Genomic DNA, 13,046 nt, shown 5'->3' on the forward strand with positions numbered 1-13,046 from the left:
TTAATGGCTGAGAAATACTCCATTGTGTATATGTACCATAGCTTTCTTATCCATTCATCTGCTGATGGGCATCTAGGTTGCTTCCATGTCCTGGCTATTATAAACAGTGCTGTGATGAACATTGGGGTACATGTGTCTCTTTCCCTTCTGGTTTCCTCAGTGTGTATGCCCAGCAGTGGGATTGCTGGATCATAAGGCAGTTCTATTTCCAGTTTTTTAAGGAATCTCCACACTGTTCTCCATAGTGGCTGTACTACTTTGCATTCCCACCAACAGTGTAAGAGGGTTCCCTTTTCTCTACACCCTCTCCAGCATTTATTGCTTGTAGACTTTTGGATCGCAGCCGTTCTGACTGGCGTGAAATGGTACCTCATAGTGGTTTTGATTTGCATTTCTCTGATAATGAGTGATGTTGAGCATCTTTTCATGTGTTTGTTAGCCATCTGTATGTCTTCTTTGGAGAAATGTCTATTTAGTTCTTTGGCCCATTTTTTGATTGGGTCATTTATTTTTCTGGAGTTGAGCTGTAGGAGTTGCTTGTATATTTTTGAGATTAGTTGTTTGTCCGTTGCTTCATTTGCTATTATTTTCTCCCATTCTGAAGGCTGCCTTTTCACCTTGCTAATAGTTTCCTTTGTTGTGCAGAAGCTTTTAAGTTTAATTAGGTCCCATTTGTTTATTTTTGCTTTTATTTCCAATATTCTGGGAGGTGGGTCATAGAGGATCCTGCTGTGATGTATGTCGGAAAGTGTGGCTAGATTTTTTTGACTATGGATTCAATTCCTTTAACAGTTACAGTTCCATTGGGGCATTCTACTTTTTTCTTGGGTCATTTTTGGTAATTTGTACTCTTTCATTCTATGGACCATCCACTGAAATTTTCAGTTTTATGGGCATACAGAGTTCATAGGGGCTTCCCCCATGGCTCAGTGGTAAAGAATCCTCCTGCAATGTAGGAGACACAGGAGATGGGAGTTCGATCTCTGGGTCGGGATGATCTCCTGGAGCAGGGCGTGGCAACCCTCTCCAGCATGTTGCATGGAGAATCCCATGGACAGAGGAGCCTGGAGGGCTACAGTCCATGGAGGTCACAAAGAGTCAGACACGACTTAAGTGACTCAGCAGGAGCACCAGAGTTCATAGCATCTATTTACAATGTTTAAATGTTTTATCTGTCACAATAACCTCTTTTCTCTGCTGATATTCAAATCCGAGTCTATCTGACATTTGCGTGTGGCCATGGATCCTTTCCCACATGGGTTGAATCTGAATCCTTCTCTCTGAACCTTCTTTCCCTTCTGCCCTCTTCCCCCAGGGGTGCCCTCATATGAGCCCAGAAAGATGAAAGGAGGCCAGCCTCCAGGCAGTGCTGGGTGGGGGGCCCTTTCCCCCTCCCAAGACTGTGAGTGTTTTTCCACTGTGGGAAGAGTGAGTACTGTCCGCTTTCCTTCAGGTGACAGCATTTCCCAGCCCAGGGTTGGGGTGGGAGGCAGAAAATCAGCAGTCATATGGTCTCCTCTGCGGTTCCTGTTTCCTTGGCCTTCCTCACGGCATCCAAGAAAAGGAAGGCGGGGCGCCCATCGGGCACATCAGTCGTCCCTAAACAGAGCTTTCACGGGGCTTCTCTAATCAGGGAGCTCCGGCCCAGGTGGCGGGTGGCGCCTCGCAGAACCCCCCGCAGACAGGAGGGATGGAGATGCATGTCTGTCCCCTGAGAGGCCAGACGACCCGTACTTTTGGCACCTCGAAGGGGTGGGGAGCCCCCCGAGAGGTAACACGGGAGCTGTGGGTGGCCAGTCACCCACCCGGTGCGGGGATCGGGGTGGGCGGAGAGCCGGAGGAAAAGATGCAGGCCCGATGCGCCCCCGCGGCATCCGGGCGAGCGGAAGGGCAGACGGGGCGCGTGCACCTGGACTTGGGCGCGAGACGCCGGGTGCCATCTGTCCCCCCATTCCCGCGCCCTTGCGGAGCTTTGAGATGTTAACACGCCCAGCCCCAGGCAGAGCGCCGCCTCCCTCTCCTGGGGACCCTCTGTTCTCTCCTCATCACCCCCGCCCCCACCGCCGCCCGGCTTTCAGATCGCCCGAGAAGGCGTCGCGCGGAAGATGCGAGAAGGAACCACGGACAAGCCTGCGGGTCACGGACGAGGACTGCGGCCAGGGCCTCCGCCCCACTCCCCGACCTCTACCCACCCCCGTGCCCTGCTAGAGGCTGTGGCTGGTCCAGAATGTAGCAACAAGGGCTCGGGGGCAGCGCCTCGCTCGGACTCTAGGGGGCGACGGAGCAAACCCGGCCCGTGGTGGGGGGCTGCTCTCAGCTTGGTCCGGCACCCGGACTCACCCGACACACCGGCAGCACTTAAAACGGATGTGTCGTTTGGGGTTAAATCCCATGGCGCGGACAGTGGGCTGCGGGTGCTACCTGGCTAAGAAAAATTGTTAGGAAATACCCCCTCGAGACTGAAAAAAAGAGTTTGTTTTTTTTTCCCGTCTGAAAGTTGGGAACTTCTCATTCTGTGGTGGACAGCCTGAATGCAACTCAAGAAACAGGCATCACTGGAAACAACCAATTAAGCTCAAAGGCCTCTTCATTTTGCAGATGGGGGGGAAAAAAGGTGGAAGGCGGACTGTTGAGCCAGCGGCAGAGGGAGGGCAAGACGGAGGGTCCCTGCCCTTCTCAGCAGTCAGCCCAGGATCACATGTTTATTCCAGGGGCTGCATCCTCCCCAGGGGCTTACATAAAGCAGGCAGTGTGCCCCTCCGCGACCCCGCCCTGCGGCCCCCCACTCAGCAGCATCAGGAATGGAAAGTCTGGATCTCAACCTCAGACTGAGTCTGAGCCTGCATGAAGCACCCCCGCCCCCACCTTGAGGTGGCCCTGAGGGTCACACTCTCCCACGTGTCCTCTGTGGTCAGGCCACTCTGGATGGTGGCTCTTCTCTTGTTCTCCGTCCATCCCGTACCCTACCAGGGCCGCCTTCACCTACATCCTGCTCACCCGATGCCCCCTCCTGCATCCTTGCCCCTGACCCCTGCTGGTGATTGTTCTTATGAGAGGGGTAGTGGGTGGCTGCCCCTCTACTCGTTTCCCTGGTAACCGATGAGTCAACGTGACGGTTCCCCTATGACTCCCCTTCCCCACCGGAAGTGAAGCCTGCCGCCGTGTCCTGTCCGCGGTCCGTGGGCTGTCACTTCAGGACCTTACCTCCAACGTGTCAGCTTCCCCGTCCATTAAACAGCTGTCTCTGTCGCTGGCTCCAGGCTTGTTCTTCGGCCTTGAAGCTGGGCCAACCCAAGCCCTCGTAGGCCTCGGGGTGCAGCCCAACAGTGCACACGTGTGTTCACACGTGTGTGTGTGTGTGAAGCGTCTGTGGGGGGGAGCATGGGAGACCCTTAGAGACCCTGTGGTCCTAGTCCTGGTTCTCACACAGGTGAGAGGGGACACTGGGCAGCCTGGCGTCGTAGACTGAATATTTGTGTCCTCCAAAGTCACAGGTTGAAATCCTAACCCCCAGGGTGGTGGTGTTAGGAGGTGGGTGTTGACTAAAAACAGGCACAATGTTGAGTCGTGAGTTAAGTTTTATTTGGGGAAAAATGAGGACTATAGCTCAGGAGACAGCACCTCACAGAGCTCTGACAGACTGCTCCAAAGAGGTCGTGGCGGGACGTCAATACATGTGATTTTGGTGAAGGGGGAGTTCAATGCGATCAAGCGCTTACTTTACGAAAGGTTTTCTGCTAGTCACGAGGAGCTGATGTCACCATGAGGGAGATAGTGCTTTTCTAGATATGAGGATTGAGATGGAGGTGGGCGCAGCAACCCCCTCCAGTGTTCTTGCCCGGAGAATCCAGGGACAGAGGAGCCTGGTGGGCTTCAGAGCCCGTGGGGTCGCAGAGCTGGACAGGACTGAGGGACTTCACACACGAGGATATGGGGTTTTCAGGAGATATGTAGTCATGAAAGTTAAAGTTGTGTCCACTCTGCGATCCCACAGACTGTAGCCCATCAGGCTCCTCTGTCCATGGGATTTTCCCAGGCAAGAATACTGGAGCGGGTTGCCATTTCCTTCTGCAGGGGGTCTTCCTGAGCCCGGGATCGAACCTGGGTCTCCTGCACTGCAGGCAGATTCTTTACCCACTGAACCACGGGGGCAGTCATGAGAGTAGTGCCTTATAAAGACCCTGCAGACCAGCCTCTCCCCTTGTACCACATGAGGACCGTGTCTGTGAGCCAGGAAGCAGGCCTCTCCTGACACCCAGTCTGCCGGGGCCTTGATCTTGGACGTCCCAGCCTCCAAAGGGGAGAGAAACCTCTGCGGTGATGGGCCCCCTGGTCTGTGGTGCTGTGTGAGCCCAGCCCGAGTGGGCCTGGAGAGCAGTCGCAGCCTCTCTGAGCATCAATTCCCTGCTGTAAACCTGAGAGTCTGGGCCACTTAGGTTCCTTGTGCTTACAACAACCAGCTCTTTCCGGTTTGGCAGGGACTGTCCTGGTTTTCAAAGTCCAGCCTTGCAGGCCCCCCGAGGGCGGCCACAACAAGTACCAGAAATGGAGCGGCTGAAAACAGCAGCGATGCCTTCTCTCCCAGTTCCAGGGTCTGAAGTCTAGGTGCTGGCAGGCTCGGTTCCTTTCTGGAGGCTCCGAGGAGAATCTGTTCCATGTTCTCCTGGCTTCCGGGGGTGGTGACACCCGCTTGGCATGTACGTGGCTGTGTCACTCCAGTCTCTGCCTCTGTCTTTACATGGCGTTCTTCCTCGGGTCTATCTGTCTCTCTGAGTCCAGATTTCCTCTTTTCATAAAGACGCTGGTCGTTAACCAACCCTACTCTCATTACATCTGAGGAGGCTCTCTTTCCAGATAAGGTCACGTGAACAGGGGCTGGGGATCAGGGCTACAACATGGCTTTTTGGAGGCCAGAACTCAACGCTCCTCAAGGGCCAGGCAAGCTGGGCCAGTTGGTCAGCCTGCACACTCTGAATTCCTGCAGTCATATAACTCCCACCTGTGTCCTCCCCTTAGTCTGAGGTATCACTGCCTAGGTCAGTGGTTCTCAAAATGTGGTCCCTGGATCCCCACCAACAGCAGCAGCAGCCCTAGAACTTGCCAGAAATCCAGATGTCTTCAGAGAATCAGAAATTCTGGTGGGGGGGCCGGTGCGGGGCTTCCCTGGTGGTCCAGTGGTTGAGAATCTGCCTTGCGAGGCAGGGACAGGGGTTTGATCCCTGGTCAGGGAACTAAGATTCCCACATGCTGTGGAGCGATTAAGCCCGTGCACCTCAACTTTTGAAGCCTGTAGGCCCTGGAGCCCAGGTGCCACACCCAGAGTCCGTGTTCCACGATGGAAGATTCCCCGTTATGCACGAAGATCCTGACACAGCCAAATAAATAAATAAACTCTGAGGCTTCCCAGGTGGCACTGATGGTAAAGAATCCTGTTGCCAATGCAGGGGACATAAGAGACACAGGTTCGATCCCTGGGATGGGAAGATCCCCTGGAGGAGAAATGGCAACCCACTGCAGTGTTCTTGCCTGGAGAATCCCACAGACAGAGGAGCCTGGCGAGCTGTAGTCCAGGGGGTCACAAAAGAGTCAGACACAGCTGGGCACACTGGGGGTGAGCCCTCTGCCCCCAGCCCTGTGTGTTCTCCCCAGCCCTCCAGGCGGCTCTGGAACGAGTCAGGGCTTGAGAACCAGCCGTCAGCAGAGGAGCTGGCCCCGCAGGCATCGCAGGGGCGTCAGTGACGACCCAGAGCTCTTCCGCTGGTCATTTGACAACTTCACGCAACGGTGCTCCAGTTACAGGCGCAGAAAAGGCTGTGCCTCTGAATGATTTCTGCTCTGGGATAATAACAATGCACACGTCAGAGCTGAGGAATGTAACCTTTCCAGCTGCGCCAGCTGTCAACACCAGGCTGGCCCTCCGCTTAAGCCTTTTAGGGTAAAGTTCAGGGCCTGTCACTCTCACAGCCACACCACATGGAAAAACCCAGATGACCGTGTGGGATTACTTGGATTCTTCGTTGGTCTGTTAATGATGGGAGCAGAGGGAGAAACGAAAATGATAAGAACACCAGGAAGTCGGTGGGAGTGGCTGCTGGGCAGGGATGCTTTGCTTTTGGAGGTAATGAATCAAAGCTCTGCCCAGGCTGTTCTTGGGCAGCAGCAAGAACTGGGTGAAAGGTCTTGACTCCTGAGGCCATGATGTTTCCAGAATCTTATTCATGCCTTAAAAAGATGAGCCGGGAAATTCCTCAGTGGTCCAGTGGTTAAGACTCTGTACTTCCAATGGGGCTTCCCTGGTGGCTCAGCTGGTAAAGAATCCGCCTGCTATAGGGAGACCTAGGTTTGATCCCTGGTTTGGGAAGATCCCCTGAAGAAGGGAAAGGCAACCCACTCCAGTCTTCCAGCCTGAATTCCGTGGACTGTATAGTCCATGGGGTTGAAAAGAGTTGGACACGACTGAGTGACTTTCACTTTCACTTCCAATGCAGGGGGTGAGGTTTAGATCTCTGGTGGGAGGACTAAGATCCCATATGACACATGGAGCAGTCAGAAAAGAATAAATAAAATAAAAGGCATAAAAACAAAAGATATGCTTAAAGGAAAAGGTGAGCTAGGTCCAGCATTCTTGCCTGGAAAATTCCATGGGCAGAGAAGCCTGGTGGACTATAATCCATGGTGTTGCGGGAGTCAAACAGGACTCAGCAACTAAACAATAAAACAAGGAACTTAATGTTGATGGTTCCAAACTCATATCTGTATCCATTAAACCAAAAAAATTAAAAAAAAAAAAAAAAGAGAGAGATGACCCAGGAATTCCCTGGTGGTCCTGCAGTTAGGACGGCACTGCTGAGGGCCTGGGTTCAATCCCTGGTTGGGGAACTAAGATCCCAGGAAGCCGAGCTGTGCAGCCAAAAAAAGGCAGGGGAAAAAAAAAAAAAAAAAAGATGAGCCAAGTGCATTTCCCAGGTTGTAGCAGAATGTGGGAGCTGGAGGGAACTGGAGGTGTGAGACGACATCAGGGGAAGGACTGATGTCCCCATTTAGACTCCGAGGGAACGCGTTCTCGGACCAGGGCTTATCCACCGAGCAAATGCAGGGGTCCACGGAGTGTGTGCGGGCTGAGTGCTGTGGGTCCAGATGGACCTCCCGTGCACGTGACCTGTGAACTCTGGCAGACTCACGTGTCTTATCGTCTTGTGTTCTTGATACCTCGGGCTGGACTGGCAGGAAACTTCCTGGTAACTTGCTTGTGGAGGAATTTGTGACTTTCCATCTCGCCCTTTTGGGATGTGCAGCCCAGGGGCGGCGATATGGCAGGAGTTCGGAGACACCGACTGTTGCGGGGGTCACCGGGTTGGGAACCTCGGAGCTCCAGCAGCAGTGGAGGCCCTGCCGAGGTGGGAGAGCTCAAGCCTGGGGGTCTGATCAGCTCATTAGCCGAAGGACAGTGGTCAGCACTGGTACTGGGCTTTTGAAACAACCAAGGTTTTCGAACCTGTGGCCATGACAACAATCTGTGGCAGAGAGGTCTTCTCAGTACAGGAACCAAGACCAGAGGCCATAACGGAGTTGCCCAGAGACACAGACACATTAGCTGCAGAGTTGGGACCACACCTGCTGAGTCTTTGTTTGACCCTCCATTCATTTGGGGAGTTCCTTGTGTGTTGGGGTAACATTCACACGTGGTATAGTGCAAACAACAATGAACTGAGTTACGCATGGAGGGTGGGGGTCTCTCAGGAATCCGGCCCCTCCTCTGATAACAGATGTTAAGTTAGCTCTCAGCGTCTCTGCAGCCCTAACCGCAAAGCAGACTTCCCCAGGTCAGGCTAGGAAGCTGCCAGAGGTAAAAAGGGTAATAAGGGCGGGACACAAAAACTTGACTCACGTCAAGGTTTTTGGCCTGATGTGTAACTCTCCCCTCCTGGGAGATGAAGGAGTGGGGTGAAGACAAAAGTTCTAGAATTTTCTAAGAACGTTTCTAAAGATGCCCCAGTTTCCTGCTGACATGGCCTTCATGTCAGCCTCTGTTCATCCACACAAAAGTCTCGGTAAACGGAGTAATAAAGGCAGCCATAAACCTTCTGCCAGCAAGCCGCTCACGTGCGGCCGGAGCTCACAGGAGCTGGAAGGGTTTTCTCAGGAGTGCAGACTTCTCCAAGAATAATTAAACCTTTTCTCCTATTAGATGATTACCTAAAGGCAGTGCTTACTGTGGTCCTTTGACATCCTGTTAAGAGAACATAGCTATTTCCTTCTTGTTTAGATGTTCAGTTGTGTCTAACTCTTTTGTGACCGCATGGACTGTAGCCCACCAGGCTCCTCTGTCCATGGGATTTCCCAGGCAAGGATACCAGAGTGGGTTACCATTCCCTTTCTCCAGGGCATCTTCCCAACCCAGGTTTGAGCCCAACCCAGGGCTCAAACCCTCCTGCGTCTCCTGCATTGGCAGGTGGATTTTTCGCCACTGCTCCACTGGGGAAGACCATCGCTCCTTCCTTCTTAGGAGTGATGAGGGATGGATACGACCTGAGACTGATTAGAGGCTATTCCAGTGTCTTGTGTGAATGGTGAGGGGTTCCTCCATATTGCAGAAGACACAGGCCAAATTCCAGGGAACCTGTCTAGAAGGCAGCACATGGGAGGGGTCAGCTATGCATCCACTCAACACACAGCTGCCTGCAGGCTCCAGAAGGTCACCACTGGGGAGCATGCAGGAAGAACCTTCGAGAAATCAGTGGAAACCCTGGCAACACATTGTCCAAAAGTATCAGCTTTTTCTTCTAAGAGATTCCTGCCCACAGTAGTAGATATATGGTCATCTGAGCTAAATTCACCCATTTCAGTTCGCTGATTCCTAGAATGTCGACATTCACTCTTGCCATCTCCTGTTTGACCACTTCCAATTTGCCTTGATTCACGGACCTGACATTCCAGGTTCCTATGCAATATTGCTCTTTACAGCATCGGACCTTGCTTCTATCACCAGTCACATCCACAGCTGAGTATTGTTTTTGCTTTGGCTCCATCCCTTCATTCTTTCTGGAGTTATTTCTCCACTGATCTCCTGTAGTATATTGAGCACCTACCGACCCGGGGAGTTCCCCTTTCGGTATCCTATCATTTTGCCTTTTCACACTGTTCATGGGGTTCTCAAGGCAAGAATACTGAAGTGGTTTGCCATTCCCTTCTCCAGTGGACCACATTCTGTCAGACCTCTCCACCATGACCCGCTCGTCTTGGATGGCCCCACAGGGCATGGCTAAGTTTCGGTGAGTTAGACAAGGCTGTGGTCCATGTGATTAGATTGACTAGTTTTCCGTGATTATGGTTTCAGTGTATCTGCCCTCTGATGCCCTCACAACACCTACCGTCTTACTTGGGTTTCTCTTACCTTGGGCGTGGGGTATCTCTTCACGGCTGCTCCAGCAAAGCACAGCTGCTGCTCCTTACCTTGGAGCAGAAACAAGAGTCCGAAACGCAGTACTTGGATGCAATCTCAAAGACGACAGAATGATCTCTGTTCTCTTCCAAGGCAAACCATTCAATATCACAGTCATCCAAGTCTATGCCCCAACCAGTAATGCTGAAGAGGCTGAAGTTGAACAGTTCTATGAAGACCTACAAGACCTTTTAGAACTAACACCCAAAAAAGATGTCCTTTTCATTATAGGGGACTGGAATGCAAAAGTAGGAAGTCAAGAAACACCCGGAGTAAAGGCAAATTTGGCCTTGGAATACGGACTGAAGCAGGGCAAAGAGTTTTGACAAGAGAACGCACTGGTCATAGCAAACACCCTCTTCCAACAACACAAGAGAAGATTCTACACATGGACATCAGCAGATGGTCAACACTGAAATCAAATTGATTATATTCTTTGCAGCCAAAGATGGAGAAGCTCTATACAGTCAGCAAAAACAAGACCGGGAGCGGACCATGGCTCAGATCATGAACTGCTTATTGCCAAATTCAGACTGAAATTGAAGAAAGTAGGGAAAACCACTAGACCATTCAGGTATGACCTAAATCAAATCCCTTATGATTATACAGTGGAAGTGAGAAATAGATTTAAGGGACTAGATCTGATAGAGTGCCTGATGAACTATGGACGGAGGTTTGTGACATTGTACAGGAGACAGGGATCAAGACCATCCCCCTGGAAAAGAAATGCAAAAAAGCAAAATGGCTGTCTGGGAGGCCTTACAAATAGCTGTGAAAAGAAGAGAAGCGAAAAGCAAAGGAGAAAAGCAAAGATATAAGCATCTGAATACAAAGTTCCAAAGAATAGCAAGGAGAGATACGAAAGCCTTCCTCGGCAATCAATGCAAAGAAATAGAGGAAAACAACAGAATGAGAAAGACTAGAAATCTCTTCAAGAAAATTGGAGATACCAAGGGAACATTTCATGCAAAGATGGGCTCGATAAAGGACAGAAATGGTATGGACCTAACAGAAGCAGAAGATATTAAGAAGAGGTGGCAAGAATACACAGAAGAACTGTACAAAAAAGATCTTCAACTCAGATAACCACGATGGTGTGATCACTGACCTAGAGCCAGACATCCTGGAATGTGGAGTCAGGTGGGCCTTAGAAAGCATCACTAGGAACAAAGCTAGTGGAGGTGATGGAATTCCAGTTGAGCTATTTCAAATCCTGAAAGATGATGCTGTGAAAGTGCTGCACTCAATATGCCAGCAAATTTGGAAAACTCAGCAGTGGCCACAGGACTGGAAAAGGTGAGTTTTCATCCCCATCCCAAAGAAAGGCAATGCCAAAGAATGCTCAAACTACCGCACAATTGCACTCATCTCACACACTAGTAAAGTAATGCTCAAAATTCTCCAAGCCAGGCTTCAGCAATACATGAACCGTGAACTTCCAGACGTTCAAGCTGGTTTTAGAAAAGGCAGAGGAACCAGAGATCAAATTGCCAACATCCATTGGATAATGGAAAAAGCAAGAGAGTTCCAGAAAAACATCTATTTCTGCTTTATTGACTATGCCAAAACCTTTGACTGTGTGGATCACAACAAACTGTGGAAAATTCTGAAAGAGATGGGAATACCAGATCACCTGACCTGCATCTTGAGAAACCTATATGCAGGTCAGGAAGCAACAGTTAGAACTGGACATGGAACAACAGACTGGTTCCAAATAGGAAAAGGCTGTATATTGTCACCCTGCTTGTTTAACTTATATGCAGAGTACATCATGAGAAATGCTGGGCTGGAAGAAGCACAAGCTGGAATCAAGACGGCTGGGAGAAATATCAATAACCTCAGATATGCAGATGACACCACCCTTATGGCAGAAAGTGAAGAGGAACTACAAAGCCTCTTGATGAAAGTGAAAGAGGAGAGTGAAAAAGTTGGATTAAAGCTCAACATTCAGAAAACAGATCATGGCATCTGGTCCCATCACTTCACGGGAAATAGATGGGGAAACAGTGGAAACAGTGGCAGACTATCTTTTTGGGCTCCAAAATCACTGCAGATGGTGACTGCAGCCATGAAATTAAAAGATGCTTACTCCTCGGAAGGAAAGTTATGACCAACCTAGATAGCATATTGAAAAGCAGAGACATGACTTTGCCAACAAAGGTCCGTCTAGTCAAGGCTGTGGGTTTTCCAGTGGTCGTGTATGGATGTGAGAGTTGGACTGTGAAGAAGGCTGAGTGCCGAAGAATTGATGCTTTTGAACTGTGGTGATGGAGAAGACTCTTCAGAGTCCCTTGGACTGCAAGGAGATCCAACCAGTCCATTCTGAAGGAGATCAGTCCTGGGTATTCTTTGGAAGGACTGATGCTAAAGCTGAAACTCCAATACTTTGGCCACAGCATGCAAAGAGTTGACTCATTGGAAAAGACTCTGATGGTGGGAGGGATTGGGGGCCAGGAGGAGAAGGGGACGACAGAGGATGAGATGGCTGGATGGCATCACCGACTCAATGGACATGAGTTTGCGTGAACTCCGGGAGTTGGTGATAGACAGGGAGGCCTGGCGTGCTGCGATTCATGGGGTCGCAAAGAGTCGGACACGACTGAGCGACTGAACTGAACTGATTAGCTTTTTCATAGGTCTGGAGATGAAAGGCTGGCACCAGTCTGGGGCTGTTTAGGGAAACCGGCCCATTCCCAGCACAGTGAGCTCGAGGCACGGCCACTTGCCACACTGCCAGGCACCTCCTTAGCAGCTGCAGGGTCAGGATGGGGTTGGTGATTTCTCAGCCCAGAATGTCATCATCTGCAGTCCCTGGAAAACCCCCTCTGCTAGGCTTGTCTTTGACCTGATTCCCTTTTCCCTAGGAATGTTTGTCAAAAACAATCAGTGATAATTTATTTGATGCTGTGAAAGTGAAAGTTGCTCAGTCGTGTCCAACTCTGAGACCTCATGGACTATACAGCCCATGGAATTCTCCAGGCCAGAATACTGGAGTGGGTAGCTTTTCCCTTCTTCAGGGGATCTTCCCAACCCAGGGATCGAACCCAGATCTCCTGCATTGCAGGCAGATTCTTTACCGAATCAACAAATGAAAGCAAGGAAGCTCTTAATTTTTTTCACAAGAAAAGTTGGAAAATGAGATGCCCGAGGCCCTGAATAGGCACATTTATTATTAAAAGATTTTAAGAAAGGGAGTAACATAAACGTGTAAACAAGTGGACTTGGGCTGCAGTACAAATGCTTTGGAGGGTGTGCCATTAGAGGGTAGTATGCAGCGAAGATGGAAAAAGCGGGGAAAATGTAAGATTTCCGAAGGCAGTGCCTTTAGGGTTTGTTGACGATTGGCTGAGGACGGCTCCCAAAGCCTTGCTTCAGCATCTAGTGGTGTCTTTTCCTGAAACAGGGTAAGTGGAAGACCATGTTTATAGGGAAAATCAAATAATTCAATTTGCGGCATGATCAATTTGAGATCATGCCTATGAGACATCTAGCCAAGCCTGGAGCCCACAGAGGTGCGGGTGGGAGAAATAAATTCTGGTCTTCAGGAAACAGTGACAGACTTAATTTGGGGGGGCTCCAAAATCACTGCAGATGGTGACTGCAG

Source organism: Bos taurus, chromosome 4, assembly GCF_002263795.3.
Source record: "Bos taurus isolate L1 Dominette 01449 registration number 42190680 breed Hereford chromosome 4, ARS-UCD2.0, whole genome shotgun sequence".
Lineage (NCBI taxonomy): Eukaryota > Metazoa > Chordata > Mammalia > Artiodactyla > Bovidae > Bos > Bos taurus.